The 22,549-nt window shown below is 30.6% G+C and overlaps 1 protein-coding gene across 2 annotated transcripts in view; it reads left to right on the forward strand.

Moving 5' to 3' along the window:
- The window catches only part of LOC114334475 (facilitated trehalose transporter Tret1), a 102,939-nt gene that overhangs the window by 32,000 nt on the left and 48,390 nt on the right, over positions 1-22,549 (forward strand). Inside the window, exon 1 of one of the 2 annotated variants that reach the window (XM_050658426.1) lies at positions 10,751-10,847. The exons of the other annotated variant lie outside the window; for it this stretch is intronic. The gene's annotated coding sequence lies outside the window, so the exon portion shown is untranslated. Of the gene's footprint in view, positions 1-10,750; positions 10,848-22,549 lie in introns of those variants that run through there. 2 annotated transcript variants of the gene reach the window in all.

The following is a 22,549-nucleotide window of genomic DNA, read 5'->3' on the forward strand; positions in this document are numbered from 1 at the left end:
AACAAAACTAAACAAACTAAATTAGAACGGTATAAATCAAATAATCCACCAAAAATTAATATTTTTCGGAGAGATTTCCAAATTTAAATTAACTTTGACAATTATTTTGACGTATATGATTTTGGCAGAATAAAAATATCAAAAATGTATTTAATAGTTTAACCTTAAACTAACACAACATGAATTTTATAGCATGTATTAACAAATTCCTTCAGTCTTCAATATCTTCATCACCGTTGGATGAGAAAGGAACTTCGTCTACAGCTGATTTCGATATTGGCAAAGATTTGTACCAACCGTGAAATTCTTCTGGGATGTCTCCTTTACTACACAGTTGCAGCAGGCTATTTTTTCTTCCCTGTTATTGGAATTATTTTGAATATAAATTTTGAAGGGTTATTTCTTCAAAACAGTTGGAAGAGTTTTATCAAATACTTGAATTACTTTGAACTCCGAAGTATGGCCATATCTATACTGAATTACTCTTGGTGTGTTTTTTCATATTTTAGACACTTGATTTTTAGCCAATTTACTGTGCTTGCTTGTTCCTGTTTTTTTATTAACTTTGTTGATAAATCTGTAAGGTCTCTGAAATCTGAAAAATTCATCTGTCGAACATTATAGCCCGTACTTTTTTTGTTTCGGACACATCTTGATCTTGCGATTCTAAAAATATTAAACCAATCCTGAATGGTATAAATTGGAACGTATTTCTTTGCTTTCTCTATAGCACTGTGCATGCTGTCAACCTCAATAAAGGTGTGGCCACTTTCGAGGAACTTGTGCTCTATGATTTCTAGGTTTGAAGTTTGGACCAAATATAAAAATAGTGTTGCAACATTTTGGTTGCGGTTTTGTCCGCCACAGGTATCAGAATACAAACATAGCTGTGTAAAGGTTTATCAACATCCAAAATTGAGATCAAGACATATTCATTTAATTCTTAAATGTACTAGAAACAAAACCAAAACATACACATTTGTTTACATTTTAGTAGGTGACCTAGATTTGTTAGAAGCACCAGTCGACAATAATGCATAGTCAACTAATTCATATTTTCGTATGTCATGGTCAAGCTGAATCGGCAATATAAACAAACTACATGTTACAAGTTTGTTTATATACTTATACATGAAGGCACCGTTAAATATAATTCTTAATTCAGATGCACTCGTAGATGGTTCTACTTTAAGCACACCAACTTGTTACTGATAATAATTAGTAGTGTTCAATAAATAAAGTATGGACAAATAGTGTATTTCTGACAACCAACCCTCTTCTCAGAGTAACAACCCCATTACGACAACATATTCTTTTATATGGCGACCTGAGTGACGAACTGGACTTCTGAGGTAGGAAGAAACCAGAAAGATGGCAACAAAAAATTGGAAGAGACGAAAAAAATGGGTAGATGGAGTATGAGATGGTTTTGGAGAGACGTAGCCGCAGGGTAGATGACGTAAGGAACGAGGTTTGGAGACGTGGGAGCCACGCCCAACGTCAAGAGGACCAGACTTCATGGACAATTAATAGTGGACAATGACAATAGTGTACGCGTGAGTAACTTTTGAGCTATTTTTTTCGTTGCATACAGTCTCACATACACGAACATTTTTTATTAATATAACTTAAATGCATAAAATATAAAAAATATTTTGGAAATTATTAGAATTAATTTTTATTGAATACTGATAAATTAGGACAAATTTTCATTTTTTTTAAGTTTTAGAGGTTATATTCAATAATCTAGTTTATATTTTTTAATGTACATACAGATCATTATTGATACTAAGTTTATTTTTTAATGAAAACAAATGCATTTTGTTTATAATTCTAATAGAGAGAATATCAAAGCATTATTTGCAGTCTAAAATTACATAATATTTTTAATTTAAGGAAACGCTATATCAGGCTTTTATTTTGCATAAAGTATATTATATTTTTGTTACATACCTGACCCTGAACGAGTCAGAAATAGATACATCAGGAATTTGCTGAATAGAGTTTTACGCATTAATAAGACATAAAAAATTACTGAAATTATACACTCAAGATTTAGAGAATTTTTTTTACCAATGACAAGACAAAGAAACAATAAAGACGAAAATTAAAAATATGACTACGGAAAAGATATTAAATTATTTATATACAAGGATATACAAGAATTTTTATACAATGAATTTATGAAGAAACGATGCAAGAAAATGATGTAAAAGTAATGATGTAAGAAGAAAAATAAAGACTTATAAGTTATAATGACGTAAGGAAGTTTATATATTAACAAGAAAATCCCATTGGAGGGAAAAGGACAAAAAAAGATTGACAAATAAGACTTATCATAATATCATAATGATAGACATGTTATTAAGATTAAGGTAAAGAAAATTTAATGACAAAGATATGGAAAACCGAATAATTGAAGAGACTTTTGTACAGTAAAAAGTACTATTTAAGAAGAATACTTTGTATTGCTTCAGGTAACATAGAGACAATTAATAAAATATAAAGTTACTTTAAATTTTTATTATGTAAACTAACTTTAAATTTCTATAATGCTAATATACTTATTTAAGTCAAATGAGGTCATGTAAGACTGTATTTCAATCAGAGAAATAGAGACTTTTTCGTTGTGACGGTATATAAAGTGACTAATTGCGCGAACTAAGTGAGAAAAAACTATTATTTAGTAGATAGCAAAAAGTCACATTATTTATTGAGCGTTTATTCATAAGTTTTCCTCGTTCGAAATTTTTAGGTAAATTTTATAGGTAGTACGTGCACGTAGTATAGGGCCCTAGCTAAGAAAACTAACCCTAGCTAGATAGATGTTAGATAGATAGGTGTTAGATGTTAGATAGATAGATAGGATTGAAAAAGAATAGTCCTAGCTAGATAGAATAATGATAGATAAATAGATTTTTCGTGATTTTTTAAATAAAATATAGTCTATTTTTATTACCACTTTCTTTCGAATTTTTATTGAATGTTGAAGTTTTGATACCGACAATAAGATTTTGATTTCAAGTTTTTAATATCGGTTGAATTAAGTAGACCATTGATTTTTTTTTTCAATATATTAGAACCAAAATTTGACAATTCAGGGAGAAAACCGACTCTTGTCAAGAAAAAGGTACAAAATGAACATCAGAAGATTTTAGCATGCTTATTTCGTGTTTTGAAGCTAACCGACTCTCATCAAGACTGAGCAGTTCGGATCAGACAGGAATTTAGGGATGCAAAATGTAGAAGATTTTTTTTAAAGCGCACAACTATCCATTTTGTCTATTTGGAACAAACCTTCCCACGCCTAAGGACGTGGAGAAAGGACCGGAAGCAAATACAAGGATTTAAAGCTGTGAAAATCCCGCCGAGTAGGTAAGGGTTAGAAAAGGAAGAATATGTGAAGTAAATATGAGTTTAATGAAGAAATATGAAGAAGAAGAAATATGTTTAATAGTACACTATGAAGAAAGTACTAAGTATAAAGAAAATGAAAATATGTATTAGTAAAGTACCAGTCAAGAAGAACAGGAAGAAAACGGAGAATTTTTTTTTTAATTGAAGAATATGTAAAAGGTCAGAAAATCAAATAATTATTTTAAAAGTGAAAGAAGTTTAATTAAAAATTAAGTTCAAATGTAGGAGTTAAAGTTATAATTTTATTTTAAATCGGGAAAAGATAAAAGATACATTACAATTTCAGAGTGTAGAATTTCGCGAGATATAAGGAAGTAATAAGTAAGAATAGACGATGTTTGATGGCCATTTTTTTATAGGGTAATAAGCTGTATATTTGTATATTATATTTGTATTTTGTATTTGTATATATTTGTATAAATCTTTTAAAGTAATCAGTTGGTGGAGCACAACAATTTTCTTCCTTGCATGTAGTCAGAAAATTTCCCGAAGGGGATGGATGTAAAGGTTTATCAACATCCAAAATTGAGATCAAGACATATTCATTTAATTCTTAAATGTACTAGAAACAAAACCAAAACATACACATTTGTTTACATTTTAGTAGGTGACCTAGATTTGTTAGAAGCACCAGTCGACAATAATGCATAGTCAACTAATTCATATTTTCGTATGTCATGGTCAAGCTGAATCGGCAATATAAACAAACTACATGTTACAAGTTTGTTTATATACTTATACATGAAGGCACCGTAATTCATTCTAATTGATTCGTTAATTAAATATCATTCTTAATCCAGATGCACTCGTAGATGGTTCTACTTTAAGCACACCAACGGTTACTGATAATAATTAGTAGTGTTCAATAAATAAAGTATGGACAAATAGTGTATTCCTAACAACCAACCCTCTTCTCATAGCAACTACCCCATTACGACAACATATTCTTTTATAGCTGCTTTATTTCAGGTTTCATTTGGTTAATATAGTTAAGTAAGCAATTACCTATTTCTGAACTGCCTCTTTTCCTTGTAACTCTGTCCATCCATAGCAAAAGGCATCATTTGGTTCACGTAGCTCATAAATGGTAAAATTATACATGCATAATTTAAGACTGTAATGCATAGAACTGACGTCAGTGGAAGGTATTTGTAACACTGATTGCAAATCAAAGATACGACACATAAATTCTTTATGCTGCTGACATTATTTCTCCTTATCGTCTGCTTTCGCATTCATACACTCTTCCTTATGTATAATGTGCCGTACATAGTCATTTTCTAACAGCTGCTTCTCCGGGCCCACTTTTAAGGAATTATATTTAGTGCAAAGCTGGCATTGATCTTTTTTGGCTTATAGAACGACAAGTTGTAATCGGTACAAAAAATCCTCGTATAAGTAATTTCGCTTACATGTTTTACATTTTCATTTAAACATTCTTGTTTATATAAATTGTACATTTTCGTAATGCTAAGTTGAGGGTTCAGGTACAAACGTTTAGTTTTTTTTTTTGGAATAATGAGATTCCTTGGTAGGAAACTTTTCTATATGACTTTTCGCTCTTTCTATACTTTAACTATTTAGATGGGAAATAAGCCACAATTAAATTGAAAAAAGAATTTTATTAACGTTTCGAAGCCCAAATCGGGTTTCGTTGTCAAAATACAATACAAATAAAATTATCTTTTCAATTTAATTGTGGCTTATTTCCCATCTAAATAGTTAATCATAAAAATGCCACAAGGAAATAGCTTCAGAACAACATTTCTATGCTTTCTTGGACTGTCTTGTGGTGTGGAGTCTTCTTACCTCTATTGTCTTGTCCAACAAACATTTTCCCACTCCCTTGCCTTTATACGCAGTATCAATAATATCGGCCGAAATGCATAAAGTTTTTTAAGAAAAAAGCTTTTACATACCCGGATATTTTGCACATCATTATTTAAATAGTAAATTTTTGTATCGGTTCTTTCTTTCCTTGAACTCTCTGTTCTTCTCCTTAACGGTGATATACTTTCTGTTCCTAGAAGAAACTCTTTTTGCTTCAAATATTCACTATGCCAAAAGTTGTGACAAAGTGATTTTCTAAGTTCTTCTGAAAAGTGTGCATTGAACTGGAACCGGCATTTTTCGCAGTTTGATACCTTTGGTGCCTTGGATTCAATTTTCTTATTTTTTTGAAACAATTGAATTGAACAATCCGAGTCAAAATCTTGTACTTCAGGAATCTTGATGATATCTTTAGTGAGCACTGAAGAAATCGAACAACTTGGACCAGCAATACTGTTTGGATCATCTTTTGTTGTTGAAGTAGAACCAAAACCAGCGGAATTATCTTTTTAGCTGTATTGCATTGCATCATTTTGTTAAATATATTTCTGCAATATCGGTTATGTGCTCTTAACTGATGTTTGTAGTAATAAACATAAATGTTTTTTGGTAGAAGAAATTTTTTTGATTATATAAAATAATAAAAGTAAGATCCATTTAAAGCAACTTAAAGTATATTGTTTGTATAAGATTGTGTTATAAGGTAGTTAGTATATTTTATTCACATTTAGTATTAACGTTTAGATAAGTGCTTGCACTAAATGGGTTTTACCAGTCGAGTAAGCCCACGATATTATATAAAGTTTGCTATTGAATAAACTTAAAAAAAAGCCTACAATCATAAACTTGTGAGAAAGACACGTTCCACAATTAAAATCATGTTCCACATTTAAAACTTCCCCTGTTCCAGTCTTCCCATACATCAAAATTTATTGAAAGATGACATTATTACCGAGAGCCGAAAGTCCCTGATAACTCGTATGTTTATTTTAATAAGTTACAGGGGTGAAAAACCAAGAGAAAATTTAGTGTGATTTTTCATTTCAAATATCTCATTCAAGAGAAACTTTTTGTTTGTTCTAATTGACTTTTGGCTCTCAGTTACACTGTAATCTTTCATTCTGCGTGTAAATTTTTAAAAAAATATTTATTAGCTTTCTCAGGGTTCGAAAAAATTATTGCATTTAAAAAGCATTTGCCCGATTTTTCTTGAATACACTCTTAACAACAATAATTCTCTAGTGTTAGGGCAAAAGGACTTAAGTCCATTTTTGGCCAAAATGAGTTATCTACAAATTTGGTTGTAAATTGTGAAGAAGTTTGTTTTGGTAAAAAAGAATTAAGTCAATCTTAAAATATAAGGTTTTTATTAAGACTGATTCAACGAACACATCAGACTATTTTTGTTTGACCAAATGAACATATGTAACTTAAAATCCTTTTTACCGAATGCTATTTTTGTAGTTTTGTCCGATATAAACGACTTAAGAAACTCAAGTCCTCTATATCAATAGTCCACGCGTAGGTGCCGGTGTAAGTGTTTATGACATAAATCTTCATGATCCTGTTAAAACACTCACTTGTTGTTTGATAAACGCTAAAGTTTTTCTTCTTCTTCTTCTGTTTCTTTTTATAAGAGAAAGTACTGGACATATAACTGTACATAATTGTGCTTCAGGAGCAGCTTCCTGTTATATCTGGCATGAATCAATTGCTCACAGTGGTGCAAATGAGATTGCTTCTTGTCTTTTCAAGAAAATAATGAACCTGCCACCTGAAGTCACTAAAATAACCTTTTACTATGATACATGTGCAGGACAGAATAAAAATTTCCACGTAGCTGCCATGTTCATGTCAGTCATTCAAATGAAAAGCTCAATAAATGAGATCAACCATTAATTTATAATATCTGGGCATTCACACATGGAATGCGATGTCGACCATTCCCTTATTGAAAAAAAAAAAAAAAAATCGGGAATGAAAATTGCTCATCCTCATGATTGGGTAAGTCTCATTAGACGTACAAACAAAAAACATCCATTTAAGGTCATTGAATTAACTTCAGATGACTTCTACGATTTTGCTGCTTTATTAAGGACAACGTTTGTAAAGAAGCAAAAAAATGTTGATGGAGAGTTGTTCAAATTGCAGAAATGTCGTTGGCTGCAATACAGAAAAAAATATGCTACAATATTTTATAAGAGTTCTCTGGAAGAGTCAGAAAATTTTAAGGAAATTAATTTTACTAGAAGAAGTCGACAAAGTGCAATAGAACTCAAGAAAAAGTATGATGGGTTAATACCTATAGCTCTTGAAAAACAGCAACATCTTCTAGATCTCTCACCGCTCGTACCAGAAGTATAAAAAATTTTTATCAAGAACTGCCAACTACAAGTATGATGAACGATAAGGACCCAGATTTAGAGGGGTTTGTTTCTGATGACGAATAACTTCATCATAGTTATATTATGAGCGGCCGTGGGTAACGGCATAAACGCTGGCCTCATACGCCAGTAGACGTGGGTTCGATCCCTGCCAAAGACAAACCATTTTCATTTCCAATAATGACACGAGCCGTCTCACCGTGCCTCGGAGAGTACGTTAAGCCGTCGGTCCCCCTGGACTAGTGTACATCGACACTAGTTACTTAAAACAGGGTTAAAGATGTAATTGGCGCTGGAACTATCCGAAAGGATCTCCCCGGCAAAAATTCCATAATATATTATTATTATTAGTTATATTATAATATAAAAACTAAATATTACTGTTATTAAAATGTAAACTTGTGTATTTAATATAATTAAAATATCAGGTCAAAAAAACTTAACTATTTTATTCTCTGATCCAAAGGACTTAAGTCAGATCAAACTTTATTATTTTACAATATTTCATATTAAACTATATTATGTATTGTAATTAAGCTGTTTTTGACCCATATGTGCTGACAAAATATTTAATTAGGATAAAAATAGATTTAGCATGTTTCATCAAATCTTTAAAAATTATTTCTGCAATATTCCATTTACTGACTTAAGTCCTTTTACCCTAACGCTAGAGAATTATTTAAAATGTTATCTTTCTTTAGAAATATGCAAATAAAATTAACATTAAAAGAGCAACAGTAGTTTTATAGTAGTATATTATATGTATAAGTTAGGAACATGTGTGAAACATAATCAGCAAATATATACTTTAAAATGTCTCAACTGTAACGGCCATTGACATAAACAGTATTAGATATAAATATATTTCTTCAAAAAATTAACACACTATCTTTAGACCAGGGCTCATCTGTAAAAATATTAGCACATTTGGACGTTGAGAGGTGACTCAAATTTTTTTGCAGAAATTGCTTGAAAATAAATCAAATAATAATATTTGAGTTGTCCTTCCTCTCAAAAAGGTCCGGAACATTGTTTAAATAATCAAAATGTCAAAAAATGAAGGAAAAATTCGATTTTTTTATTCGTTTTTTGATTATAACTTATAAAGTATTCATTTCCGAGAAAAGTTGTACTAACATAAAAGTTGCGTAATTAAATTTCCTATAACATAGAATTGGTTAAGAATATAAAAAATAGTCGCCCTTGTTGCAAAATAGCAATAAATGTGAAAAAAAAAAACATACAAAAATAAGTATTCGTATTTTACGTTTTTCAACCATTTATGCTACACTTAGGACCTTCATATTTCACCCAAAAAAACTATATGATACAGTAAAATAATACTGTAAATTTCATTAGGATCGGTTCAATAGATTTTGCAAAATAAATTTTGCAATCCAGCTTTCGCAAAAAAAAATTCATTTTTTCAAAATGTTACAGGACTGAAAATAAAGCAGATAACAAGTTGAAATTTTTTTTTGCGTATAGAAATGTACTGTATCTTTCATTTGCAATTTTGCAAAATTAAAATCGATTAATTACCATGGCGTCAGGAATTTTTTAAATAAACATTTATTATTGGTGCTACGCGCAGGACAGCAGATAGTTTGCTCTTATTGGGCATTCCAATGACCTTTGATAATGATTGATACATTTTAATTTTTATTACATTTCGGTATAAGTAAATAAATTTGTTTATTGCAAAATAAAAACACATACTCTATCCTTTGAAATAACACTTTTATTAGCAAAAACTTTATTGTTTATATATTTTAACTTAGAGAATAAAAGTTTATTATTTTTAAACATATGCAATTATTTAAACAATATTTCACAAACAATAATAAAATTAGTTTGATTTTTGTGGAATTAAAATATTAAAATACAACAAAATATAGAGTAAGAAAATAATATATTAGATAAAGATTAGAAGAAATTTTGGTGGAAATCAACTTGTGTGAATCGAACACCGCTGTCCTGCGCGTAGCACCAAAAATTAATGTTTATTTAAAAAACTTCCTGACGCCGTGGTAATTAATCGATTTTAATTTTGCAAATTGCAAATGAAAGGTACAGTACACTTCTATAAGTAAAAAAATTTCAACTTGCTATCTGCTTTATTTTCAGTCCTGTAACATTTTGAAAAAATGAATTTTTTTTGCGAAAGCTGGATTGCAAAATTTATTTTGCAAAATCTGTTGAACAGATCTTAATAAAATTTACAGTATTATTTTACTGTACCATAATGTTTTTCTTGGTGAAATATGAAGGTCCTAAGTATAGCATAAATGGTTGAAAAACGTAAAATGCGAATACTTGTTTTTGTATTGTTTTTTCGCAATTATTGCTATTTTGCAACAAGGGTGACTATTTTAAAAAAAATTTGCCAGTTCTATATTGTAGGAAATTTAATTAAGCAACTTTTATGTCAGTAAAGCTTTTCTCGGAAATGAATACTTTTACAGTTATAATCAAAAAACGAAAAAAAAATCGAATTTTTCCTTAATTTTTTGACATTTTGATTATTTAAACAATGTTCTGGACCTGTTTGAGAGGGAGGATAACTCAAATATTATTATTTGATGTATTTTCAAGCAATTTCTGCAAAAAAATTTGAGTCACCTCTCAACGTCCATCTCAAAACAGATGCGCCCTGGACTACTTAAGAATTGGTCATTTTTGATGTCGAATTTCCTAAACCTGGTGTCCTATTTAAGTGATTTTTTTAACATGTTTCTTAACAATATCACTGTAATAATATTGTTGCTAGACATATTGTCATTGTATACCGGGTGTACCAATCAAACTGTGATTTTTTCTCAAAGTTCGCATCACCCCGTTGAATATTCTAGATTCTAGAATTTATAAAATGGAGAGGACAACAGGTTTAGAAAATTAGAGACATTAAAAATGACCAATTTTTAAGGGGGTGCGTTAATTTCTTGGTGAAGTGTAGAATCATGTTTCATCAATGTACAATGATTTATTACTCAAAATGTTGTTTGCATACTTTAATACAAGCCATGCCATAAAAAACAAATTAAATATTTAAACATTTAACAACTGTATTTTTATTCTGGAGTATTTAATAAAAATTCAAAAGATATGCTATTAGTTTAGAATATTTATTTGTGTCTACGTTGTCATTACTAAGTAAGATTATTTTTAATTTAGACGAAGACTTGAGTTTTTCAAATATTTCTTCAAAATAAGCTAGTAAGTAGTGCCCGCACAGTAAAGCTGTTAATATTATTTTGGTTCCGCCATTTCATTAAACTATGTATTATGTATTTCATTTGCACGATTATTTTATGCCAATGGAGGCCCTATGCAACCTATTAATCCGTGCATAAACGTGTGTGACGCATTGTGTATTAGTGAGACAAAAATCAGTTATGAAAAACAGAAAAGGCGTAAATAGTGATGTAGACGTCGTACAATATAAACTTAGACCACCTCTTAAGACTAAAAATTTTCTTGAGGGTTGTAAGTTTTAAATTTGAAACATTATATATAAAATGTTTGAAAAGAAAGAACATGTTTCTGTAGAGACGGTGTTAAAAAAATAAGAAAATAGCAATATATTCGAAATTTCCCGGATAAGTCTCCGGAGAGTTTTCAAACAGATTTTGTTTAGGCTCAAAATGGAAAACTTTAAAAAAGCTTTTTTTCTTCTTCTTTAGCCCATTTATATCTAACTTTGGACAACTATGTCGTAATAGGAACGGCATGTCGTTCCTGGACATAGGAATGACATAGTTCTTATAACAGACAACTTAAAAGAGATTAGAACTATACTTACTGAGTTAGATGCCGCCTCTAAAAAAGTTGGTTTAAACATAAATTTTGGAAAGACCAGTGGCGACGCGTGACTTTTTCTAAAGTGTCACCAACATCAGATGCAAAAAAATCTTATTTAAAAAAAATTATTTTGAACCTCCCAAATATAAGTTTTTGTTTTCAGTCCTGTGAAATAAAATTAAACAAATCACTATTCCCAAATTATATGTATGCAATTATGTATATGTAACAGGTATAACAATAAATAATAAACAAACTAAACATATTATTATACCAAAAAATTAACATAAAAAATAAACAAGTAGGAAAAAGAACAGATTTTGAAAACTATTGTTTATATTTGAATTCTTCCATTTTCAATATCATTTTTTTCTTCAAAATTATATATATAAAAAATATACAAGGAGAAAGACTTTTCAAGTACATAGTTGATCAATTACGCAATACGTAGCAACACTCTTCCATGTTTAAATGCACGCACACTGTAATATGTAATAGGTATTAAACCAACGTTACCAATCCTCAAAATGGTTACAATACTGATATACACAGCGTGCCCGCGCGCAGTGTCTAGAGCCGTAGCTCTTTCAAAATTTTCTAAAACGAGCTAGTCCCGAGCGATAGCGAGATTCCTCCTGCGTTACCACTGCCAGAATTGGTAACAGCATATAATAACGTGCAATGGATAATGGATTCACATATCTCGCCAATATTTTCGTGCGTCTAGTTGGCTATTTACTGAATTAGGTACTATTAACAAATATTTCTGTTGGTAAAAAATATAAATGGAATTATTCCATAGTGGTCATAAATATTTATTTGCAAGATTTTTAACTGTTACCAATGGTAACAGTGGTTACATGGACGCTTCGCCAGTGGGAAAGACACAATACATGACAAATCTGGTACCAAGCGAAAATCCAAAAGTCGACGTCAACGAAATAGCATTGGTTCAAAAATATAAATACTTAGGGCATGAAATCCAAATTGCCAGGGACAATCAAACTACTGAATTACAGAGAAGGATCACCTCAGCACGGGCCGCATATGGAGCTCTATCAGACATCTTTAAGAGCAACTTGCCAAATTATTTGAAAAGGAAGAAGTTCAACCAATGTGTGCTTCCAGTTATGACTTACAGCGCCGAAACATTATCGTTAACCCAGGCCACAGCAACGAAACTTAGAGTGGCCCAAAAACGAATGGAACGGTCACTACTTGGACTGACTCTCAGAGACAGGGTCAGAAACGAAGAAATCAGAAATGGACAGGCGTCACAGATGTCATAGAGCGAGTAGCATGGCTGAAGTGGAATTAGGCGGGCCATGTACCACAATGAAGGACGGGAGATGGACCCAATAAATTACAGTGTGGAGACCAAGAGAAGACAGAAGAAGTAGAGTTAGACCACCTGCAAGGTGGACAGACGATGTCAAAAGGATTGCTGAGAATTGATTGCGGAAAGCCCAAGATCGACAAAACTGGAAGAAATTAGGGGAGGCCTATGTTCAACTTTGGATGCAGAAGGCAGGATGATGATTGGACATAGGCCTTCACCAAATCTTTCCATATCTGTCTGTCCATGGCTGCGCTTTTCCAGTGACACAAATCTCCACTTTAACCCTGTTATATGTTCAGTTGCATTTTTTACTTTTGTTTTCTCTCTTATCCATTTGTTTGATGTTCTGTCTTGCAGTTTTATTCATAGCATGGACCTTTCCATTTTTCTCTGAGTTATTTCTATTTTGTTTATGTTGGCCTTTGTTATTGTCCATGTTTCTGAGCCATATGTCAGGACAGGAAGGATGCACTGGTCAAGTACACGGTTTTTTAGGTTTTGCTGTATTTTTGTGCTTTTTAGTATCCATCTTAATTTTCCAAGCGCTGCCCACGCCAATCTGATTCTTCTTTGTACTTCAATTGTTTGGTTCTCTTTACTAGCTTTGATTATTTGAGCCAGGTATATGCATTCGTCAACAACCTTAATATTTACATTATTTATATTTATTTTTATTCTGTCATTTGTATTTGTCATTATTTTTGTTTAACTCTTGTTTATTTTAATCCTATCTTCTCTGATGCTTGTGCTAGTTGAGTCAGCATTGTGGCTAGTTCTTCTTGGATGGTTGTAATAAGAACAACATCTTCGCAATATTTGAGGTGATTGAGTTTCTTTCCGTTTATGTTGATACCCATGTCTTTCCATTTCAGTTCTTTAAAGACGTCTTCCAGAGCTAAGGTGAAGAGTTTTGGGGATATTACATCTCTACGCCTTTGTTTTACGCCTCTACGGATTGCTATGGAATTAGTTTGGATTCGACTGTCATAGTTGTGGTTTTATAGATGTTCTGTAGATGTTGCCTGTACCTGAAGTCTATTCTGCTGTTATTTAGAGCTTTTTCTATCGCCCATATCTCGACACTATCGAAAGCTTATTTACTATAAATTAATAAATGTACCTAAATAATTATGTGGTTACTGCAACTGGTTTTATATTTTTGTCATCGACCATTTATTGTAAACTGCGAAGATTTTGTATTTGTCAACACTGATTCACAATGTCAGTACCTAGTGATATCGGTAGTCAATTGTCACTTGTAATTGTGTTTGATAATATAGCACGTATTTAGTTTCAATTTAGTATTTAAATATGTCACTGCGAACTCTTACTTGTCATTAGGAAACAAATTACAACATAAATTGTGTTGTTCTGAAGCTATTTCCTTGTGGCATTTTTATAATTACGTATTTTTTATGGGAAATAAGCCACAATTTTACTAAAAAATGAATTTATTAACGTTTCGAAGCCCAAATCGGGTTTCGTTGTCAAAATACAAAATACTATTAAAATAAAACAAACATGTTGTTGCTAAGTAAAAAAATTTTTCTAATAATTTATTTAATCTAACTCATTTATATTGGCAATTCAGACGTATATTATACATTTTAAAGTAGAAGACTTTAAAATGATATCGCCAATATTTATGAGTTGCGTTCCTGGGACGACTTTACTAAAATATAGTTCATTCGATTACATGAAATCAATCCCAACTCAAGAATATCCGTCGCAAAAAAATCATAGCATGTGATCTGTCTTTAAAAAGACAACCAAATGCAACGATGACAGTAAAATTCTCGCGTTAGAGATTCCATAGTAAATCACGAGGGAAAACCAGGAAAAAACCTCGTGATACTATCCCGACATCGTAAGTATTTGGTCTTACATTTAATCTACCTTCAAAAAACTAATACCAAACTCTGACTTTAATATGTTTAAATTATAAATAATATTAATATTACATAGATATACAATAAGTAATACTAAAATATAAAATTTGTACTAACTCGATATGTTATTGACTTACTAATCGTGGTATTTTCTTTCTATTGACTTCCTCTTTCAGTATGGGTAACCACATCCTACTGCATTCTACCGAGGAATTTGCGACACAATTGGTTTCATTTAGCATAATTAGAGCCGCTTCTTTGATTTTTCTCTTTTTACTATCTGATTCTTTCAGGACTATACTTGAATCTCTCCACTGAACTCTACGTTCATTATCCCATGCGTGTTGACATATCTGAGATCTATCAAATTCTCTGTTTTTAATATAAGACTGATGTTCACTTATTCTAACGTTTAATGGTCTTGATGTTTCACCTAAATAAAATTGTTCGCATTCACAAGGTATTCTATAAATGCAATTCTTTGTTCTTTCTTGTTAATAAATTCATTTTTTAGTAAAATTGTGGCTTATTTCCCATAAAAAATACGTAAACATAAATTGTATCGGTATTTTTTTTACTTTAAAACAAAAAATAAAGTTCCAAGAACTTTTCATATTGTTCAGTCCAAATAAAAATAAAATTGGATAACAGCGTTTTTGTTCTACTGTATAGTGTATTGTATTGTGACGAAGCTATTCTTTTACTTGTGTGAGATCAATACTAATTGAATCCACTAAACGAATTTTCTTTACTGAAAACTCTTTCGACCATTTTCGTCGCAAAAGTGCAACTTTGCAGTTTTCCCACAATGACTCATAAGTGCGCTTGTTTAGTTCTGCGACATACGGGAAATTTCGAGACATTCAATTGACGTTTTATTAAAGTTCTTTAATAAAGCGATTGAGAGGGGCAGTAATACAGAGACATGCGAACTTTTATACAGAGTGTCCCGAAAAAAATGGTCATAAATTATACCACAGATTCTGGGGTCAAAAATATTTTGATTGAACCTCACTTACCTATATACAATAGTGTACACAAAAAAAGTTACAGCCCTTTGAAGTTACAAAATGAAAATCGATTTTTTTTCATAAATCGAAAACTCTTAGAGATTTTTTATTGAAAATGGACATGTGGTATTATTATGGCAGCAACATCTTAAAAAAAAATTAAAGTGAAATTTGTGCACCCCATAAAAATTTTATGGGGGTTTTGTTCATTTAAACCCCCCCAAACTTTTGTGTACGTTCCAATTAAATTATTATTGTGGCACCATTAGTTAAACACAATGTTTTTAAAACTTTTTTGCCTCTTAGTACTTTTTCAATAAGCCAGTGTTTATCGACATATTTTGAATATTTGTTGAATCCACCACATATTTGTATATGGTTAAGTACGATTATAGAGACCTGTTAATAATCTGAAAATTTATTTATAATTTACATTTTTAGGTATATTTTGAAAAAGAAGCCCGATCTCGATAAAAGGTGACTTGTCAAAAAAAGACTAAGAGGCAAAAAAGTTTTAAAAACACTGTGTTTAACTAATGGTACTACAACAATACTTTAATTGGAACCTACACAAACATTTGGGGGGTTTAAAGGGACAAAACCCCCATAAAATTTTTATGTAAATATATTAAAAAAGAAGCCGCATCTCGATAAAAACTGGATTATCGAAAAAATACTAAGAGCCAAAAAAGTTTTAAAAGCGTTGTGTTTAACTAATGGTACCACAATAATAATTTAGGGGGGTTTAAGGGAATAAGACCCCCATAAAATTTTTATGGGGTGGACAAACTTCACTATAATTTTGTTTTAAGATATTCCTGCCATAAGAATAATACATGTCCATTTTCAATAAAAAATCTCTAATAGTTTTCGATATATTGAAAAAAATCGATTTTCATTTTGTAACTTCAAAGGGCTGTAACTTTTTTTATGAGCACATTTGTACTAAGGTAAGTTAGGTTCAATCGAACTATTTTTGACCCCAGAATGTGTGGTATGATTTATGACCAATCTTTTCGGGACACCCTGTATATATATTTTTAATATTTTTTTTATCATAGTTTATTTAACGTAGAGTTTTCTAAACCAAAAACAACCATTGTGTCTTATGTCATATTTACCGAATTGCACGTGAAGATAAAGAAGAAGAGATGTATCTGACGTACTCTAACCACATTTTTATTCATCATCATTAGAGCTCGGGAAATATGCACTTAAAATACCCTATAATATGCATGCAAATATGCACAAAAATTAGTTGAAATATGCAATAAAATATGCTTTTATGCATTTAATGCATACAAATAAAAACGCAGTAATCCTTGTATTGAACGTATTTTTAAAACGTTTTTATATACTTGGCGTGGTTGTTGTCACGGTCTCCGCAAATTTTGTAATCCATTTTAAAAATAGTTCTAGGCTACCTAGGTACCTGAAATTTTCAGAATAGCTTAGCACTAGCTAACAATACAATATTTAACTGCTATTATACAGGGTGATTGATTAGTGGGGTAAAGCTCCGTAGATCCGTTATAGTAATGGATAGCGATAAAAGTTAATAACAAAAATTACAGCCAACTTTGAACTTCACATTACAAAATTAGTTAGAATGTTATAGGGTGTTCGATAACATAGTGACAGATCAAAATTGTGTTTTTTTAAATGGAACACCCTGCATTTTATTTTATATTCAAAATCTTTTTAACTTCTCCATTACAAAAATATAAAGGTTTAGTATGTTATACAGGGTATTAACAAAGTTATAACCACTTTTATATGAAAATCGTAACAAGTTTAACTCCCTGTATAAATAAAAATAAGCACAACGGCAATGGTTTATTAATGCCATATTTTTTATTTATTGTCAAAATTTTTATAAATAGTCGATATTGCTCATGTTCTTTATATTAAATACAGGGTGAGTCAAAACACAAGTATATTATTTTCTCAGTAATTTTAAATGAAACATACTGTATTTTATATCACTATCGAAAAGTACCATTATCGTACTTTAATTTTTATATAACATTTCCTATGTCTAAATTTATTAGTTTTCGAGATATTTTCATTTTTCAGAGCAAATGATTAAATTACGGGTCTAAATCTTTCCAAATTTTAAGCAAGCCATGACTGAATTGTCTAAAACTGACAATTTACGATTACTGATTATCAATCTGTAATTATTAATTTATTTTATGCTAAAGTCAAAAACAATATTTATTAAAATTTCTATTACCTACATCATTATATTTATTTGTTCTTTATATTCATCATCATCATCATCACTCTTTATTATATCATTATTACAGTTAAAACTATATACAGAGTGTAACAAAAATACAGGTCATAAATTAAATCACATATTCTAGGAATAAAAATAGTTCTGTTGAACCTAACTTACCTTAGTACAAATATGCACACAAAAAAAGTTATAGCCCTTTAAAGTTACAAAATGAAAATTGATTTTTTCCGATATATCGAAAACTATTAGAGATTTTTTAATGAAAATGAACATGTGGCATTATTATGTTAGAAACATCTTAAAAAGAAATTATAGTGAAATTTGTGTACCCCATAAAAATTTTATGGGGTTTTCGTTCCCTTAAACCCCCCCCCCCAAACTTTTATGTACGTTACAATCAAATTATTATTGTGATACCATTAGTTAAACACAATGTTTTTAAAACTTTTTTGCCTCCTAATATTTTTTCGATAAACCAGTTTTAATCTAGATGTGCCTTCTTTTTTAATATGTTTACATAAAAATTTTATTGGGGTTTTATGCTTTTAAACCCCCCAAATGTTTGTGTACGTTCCAATGAAACTATTATTGCGGTACCATTAGTTAAACACAGTATTTTTAAAACTTTTTTGTCTCTTAATATTTTTCCGATAAGACACCTGTTATCGAGATGTGGATTCATTTTTAATATGGTTCAAAATATACCTCAAACTGTAATAATTTATAAATAAATGCATATTATTACCAGGTCTCATAATCGTACGTAACAGTATATACAAATATGTGGTGGATGTGACAAATATTCAAAATATCTCGATAAATACTAGCTTTTCGAAAAAGTACTAAGAGGCAAAAAAGTTTTAAAAACAATGTGTTTAACCAATGGTGGCACAGTGATAATTTAATTGAAACGTACACAAAAGTTTGGGGGGTTTAAGGGAACAAAACACTTATAAAATTTTTATAGGGTGCACAAATTTCACTATAACTTTTTTTTTAGATATTCCTGTCATAAGAATGCCACATGCCCGTTATCAATAAGAAACCTCAAATAGTTTTAGATATATCGGAAAAAATCGATTTTTATTTTGTAACTTCAAAGGGCTGTAACCAGAGCCTATTTTATTTCAAATCTGGCCCGAGGCACTACCCAATTTAGGGGCCCCTAAATATGATTTAATAATAATAATAATAACTTATGAATTATGAATTAATAAATGAACTAATAAATGAATTATTTAATAGAAATATAATTGCACCAGAAATTTAAATTTTTATTAAAAATAAATTAAATTTGTATTCAAACAATTAAACATTTTTTAAATACAGTGTGTCGCATTTAAGATGAACTATCAAAATAAATATAGATTTGAAGTTTTGCACAGTAATACAGGTTGCAGGTTCACATTTTTTAAATACTCAACTAAAATTTAAATTTTAATCGCGGCCTACTGCGAATCCAGAGATAGGGTGAAATTTCTATATTTTGCTTCGCGTTAGAGATATCGGAAAAAGTTATTTGAACAAGTACTTCCAAATCTTAGTCTAACCGCACATAGATACCAAATTGCATGACAAAATTCGCACTTTTACTTTTTTCCATATTTGTAGTCGGGTCCCTAAAATTCATCTCAGCTGTCCCGAGAAGCAATTCGGGCCAGCCAATTTTAAGTTTGAGGGTCCTGACTACAAATAATAAAAAAACTAAAAGTGCGAATTTTGTCGTAAAATATGGTATGTGGGTTTAGAATAATATTTGGAACAACTTTTTCAAATAACTTTTTCCGATATCTCTAACGGGAAGCAAAATATCGAAAATTTACACTGCTTGTGGATTCGCAGTAGGCCGCGATTAAAATTTAAATTTCAGTTGAGTATCTTAAATGTGAACATTCAACCTGTATAACTATGCAAAACTTCAAATCTGTATTTATTTTAATAGCCAAAATATAGGGCTGTCTTCATCTTAAATGCGATTCCTTTTGTAAATAATTTGGTTGTTGAACCATAAAAGGATAGACCGTTGGTATTATTCGTTGAAGAACGTTTCTTCAATGTTTATTTTCTTCTAAATAACTTTTTTCCATTCATGTTGCACTTTGTGCTGTCGTACTACTTCTCTTGACTAACGTATCAATTGATGAAATCTGTTCAGGAGATCGCTCATGTTAAATAACTGTCCTATTGATATTTTTCCAGTCATTATGCCCATCGAATGTTAGAAGAACAATAATTTTCGTGGAATTCAGTTTACAAACGTAACAATAAACACGGCTACATTTAGGACTGTACACTAACAACTCGTGATGATTTTTTTCCTCATTAGCTTTCATTTTATAAAAAATCGCACTTTGCAAATGTCTGGTTTTATTATTATCCAGTTTTGTAACACATTCACTAATTTTATCAATATATTAATTTGGTCGATTATTTATAAAACATTGTTGAAATTCCAGATTTAAATGTTTTGGCCAGTCCCCTTTATCGCTAGGAAAATAGTTCATGACATTGTCGTTTTTTATAGGAGATGACGGAGATGAAATGTACTTGTGACAAGTGAAGTCGCTTGAAAATCAACAGTCATCATTTATCATTTCCTGTTCGTAAAATGAAAAAAAATTTAAAAATTTATTTTGTTATTGCAATAAAAAATTTTTTGGTGATCTTTCCGGGCCCTATTAAAATGTGGGCCCGAGGCAGGTGCCTCACGGGCGTAGTGGTAAAATAGGCCCTGGCTGTAACTTTTTTTGTGTGCACATTTGTACTAAGGTAAGTTAGGTTCAATCGAACTACTTTTAGTCCCAGAATATGTGGTTTAATTTATGACCTGTATTTTTGTTACACCCTGTATATTATTAAATGTTTTTCTAAATTTTCGAGGGAAACATGTCTTTGCGATTGAATAATAACTGTTTGTACACGGAAAAATTTCTTTTTAATTCACATTCACATTTATAAGCATTAAGTTAAAGGAGCAAACTTAAAATATTGGAATATTGAACTCCAAATTGATTTTTTTTAGTGTTGGGGCACTTTAAGTATTTTTTGGAGTATTTTTTGAAAAAATTAAGTAAACCTGTAGATCTATTGACTATTGAGTTCAAAACTCTAAAAATAGAGACCCTTTTTTAATTAAACTACATCAACCCTATAATGGGGGCGGACACAACCCCCAAAATCTTTCGTATAAAGAGGGTGAATGGTTAATATAAAAGGGGTACATCATTTTAAAGGTCGTTTAACCAACTTTTCAAAAATACTGAAAGAAATATAATGTATGTGGTATTTTTAAAAAGGTAGTTGAACGACCTTTAAAGTGAGGTATCACTCAACACACCTTTCCATTAAAGATTTTGGGGGTTGTGTCCGCCCCCGTTAGAAGGTTGATATAATTTAGTTAACAACTTGTCTACAAAATGTCGGCCTCACAAATAAATTTGATTTGTCTTTGCATATTTTTATATTTTCTTTCGGAACCAAATTATAAAGGGTGGCACTTTTTCAAATTGACACACTGTATAGTTGTCACCAATGATTTTGAACTTTGTTTTACTATTTATTATTTATACTATTTACACTTTTTTTATTTATTTTATACTATGTGTTTATTTATTTTTACGATATACTCTTATGCTAAATTAGATGTTTGTCTATATTGTGATATATCTGAAAATATGCACTTTTAATAAATGCATATGCACTTATTTAAGTTATCCAAAATATGCAAATATGCACTTAATATGCATTTTGCATATCTCTCGAGCTCTAATCATCATCAATCAGCCAATCGCGTCCACCGCTGGACATATGCCTCCCTCAGTTCTTTCCAGTGTTCTCTACACTGGGCCGTTGGTAGTCAGTTTTCCGCTACTCTATTTATGTTACATTTCTAATAAGACGAAGGAATCAAATAAAGCGATCGCTAAAATTCACTGGAAACTATAGTTTCTTTTTATGTTACGATTTGCAGACAGTTCCCACTGCACCTCAGTCTGAATTGTCACTCTTTTATTCTAACATATTTTCACAATATTTTACATATGACGGTGTATTGGGATACACTGCATCTCTTAGTAATCATCTTATTAAGTAAAAGACAAATTCTTTTAATATTTAAATGTTCTTGGTAAAACAAATACGTTTGTTTATAATAAACATGATTGACCCATATTACCACACCAGTGTATCAGTTTTCGATACAAGGTCAGCTTGCAGTAGCAAATATTATTCTTTATTTATAATCAAGTCGACACAGCATTTTTAATACAAACACTCTCACTTATATATATATATATATATATATATATATATATATATTTAAAAACATAAGATGTAGATCTTTGAAACACACTCAGTGAACCAAAGATATATATATATATATATATATATATATATATATATATATATATATATATATATATATCAAAACATTAAACAGGGAATTACACATTCTTAGTATTAAATTCATTGCGTAAAGATTAGTCATTGGTATTTGAGATCCCAACGGGTAAACATCACAGCGGATAAATATTTTACCACCAGCTCTTTACCGTAGTTACTTCAGCGTACACATAAATGAATTTACAGAAAGTAGTGTTACTTCATCAACCCTTATGGTAGGGGGTAACCACCCCTCA

Source organism: Diabrotica virgifera, chromosome 8 (genome assembly GCF_917563875.1).
Source record: "Diabrotica virgifera virgifera chromosome 8, PGI_DIABVI_V3a".
NCBI lineage: Eukaryota > Metazoa > Arthropoda > Insecta > Coleoptera > Chrysomelidae > Diabrotica > Diabrotica virgifera.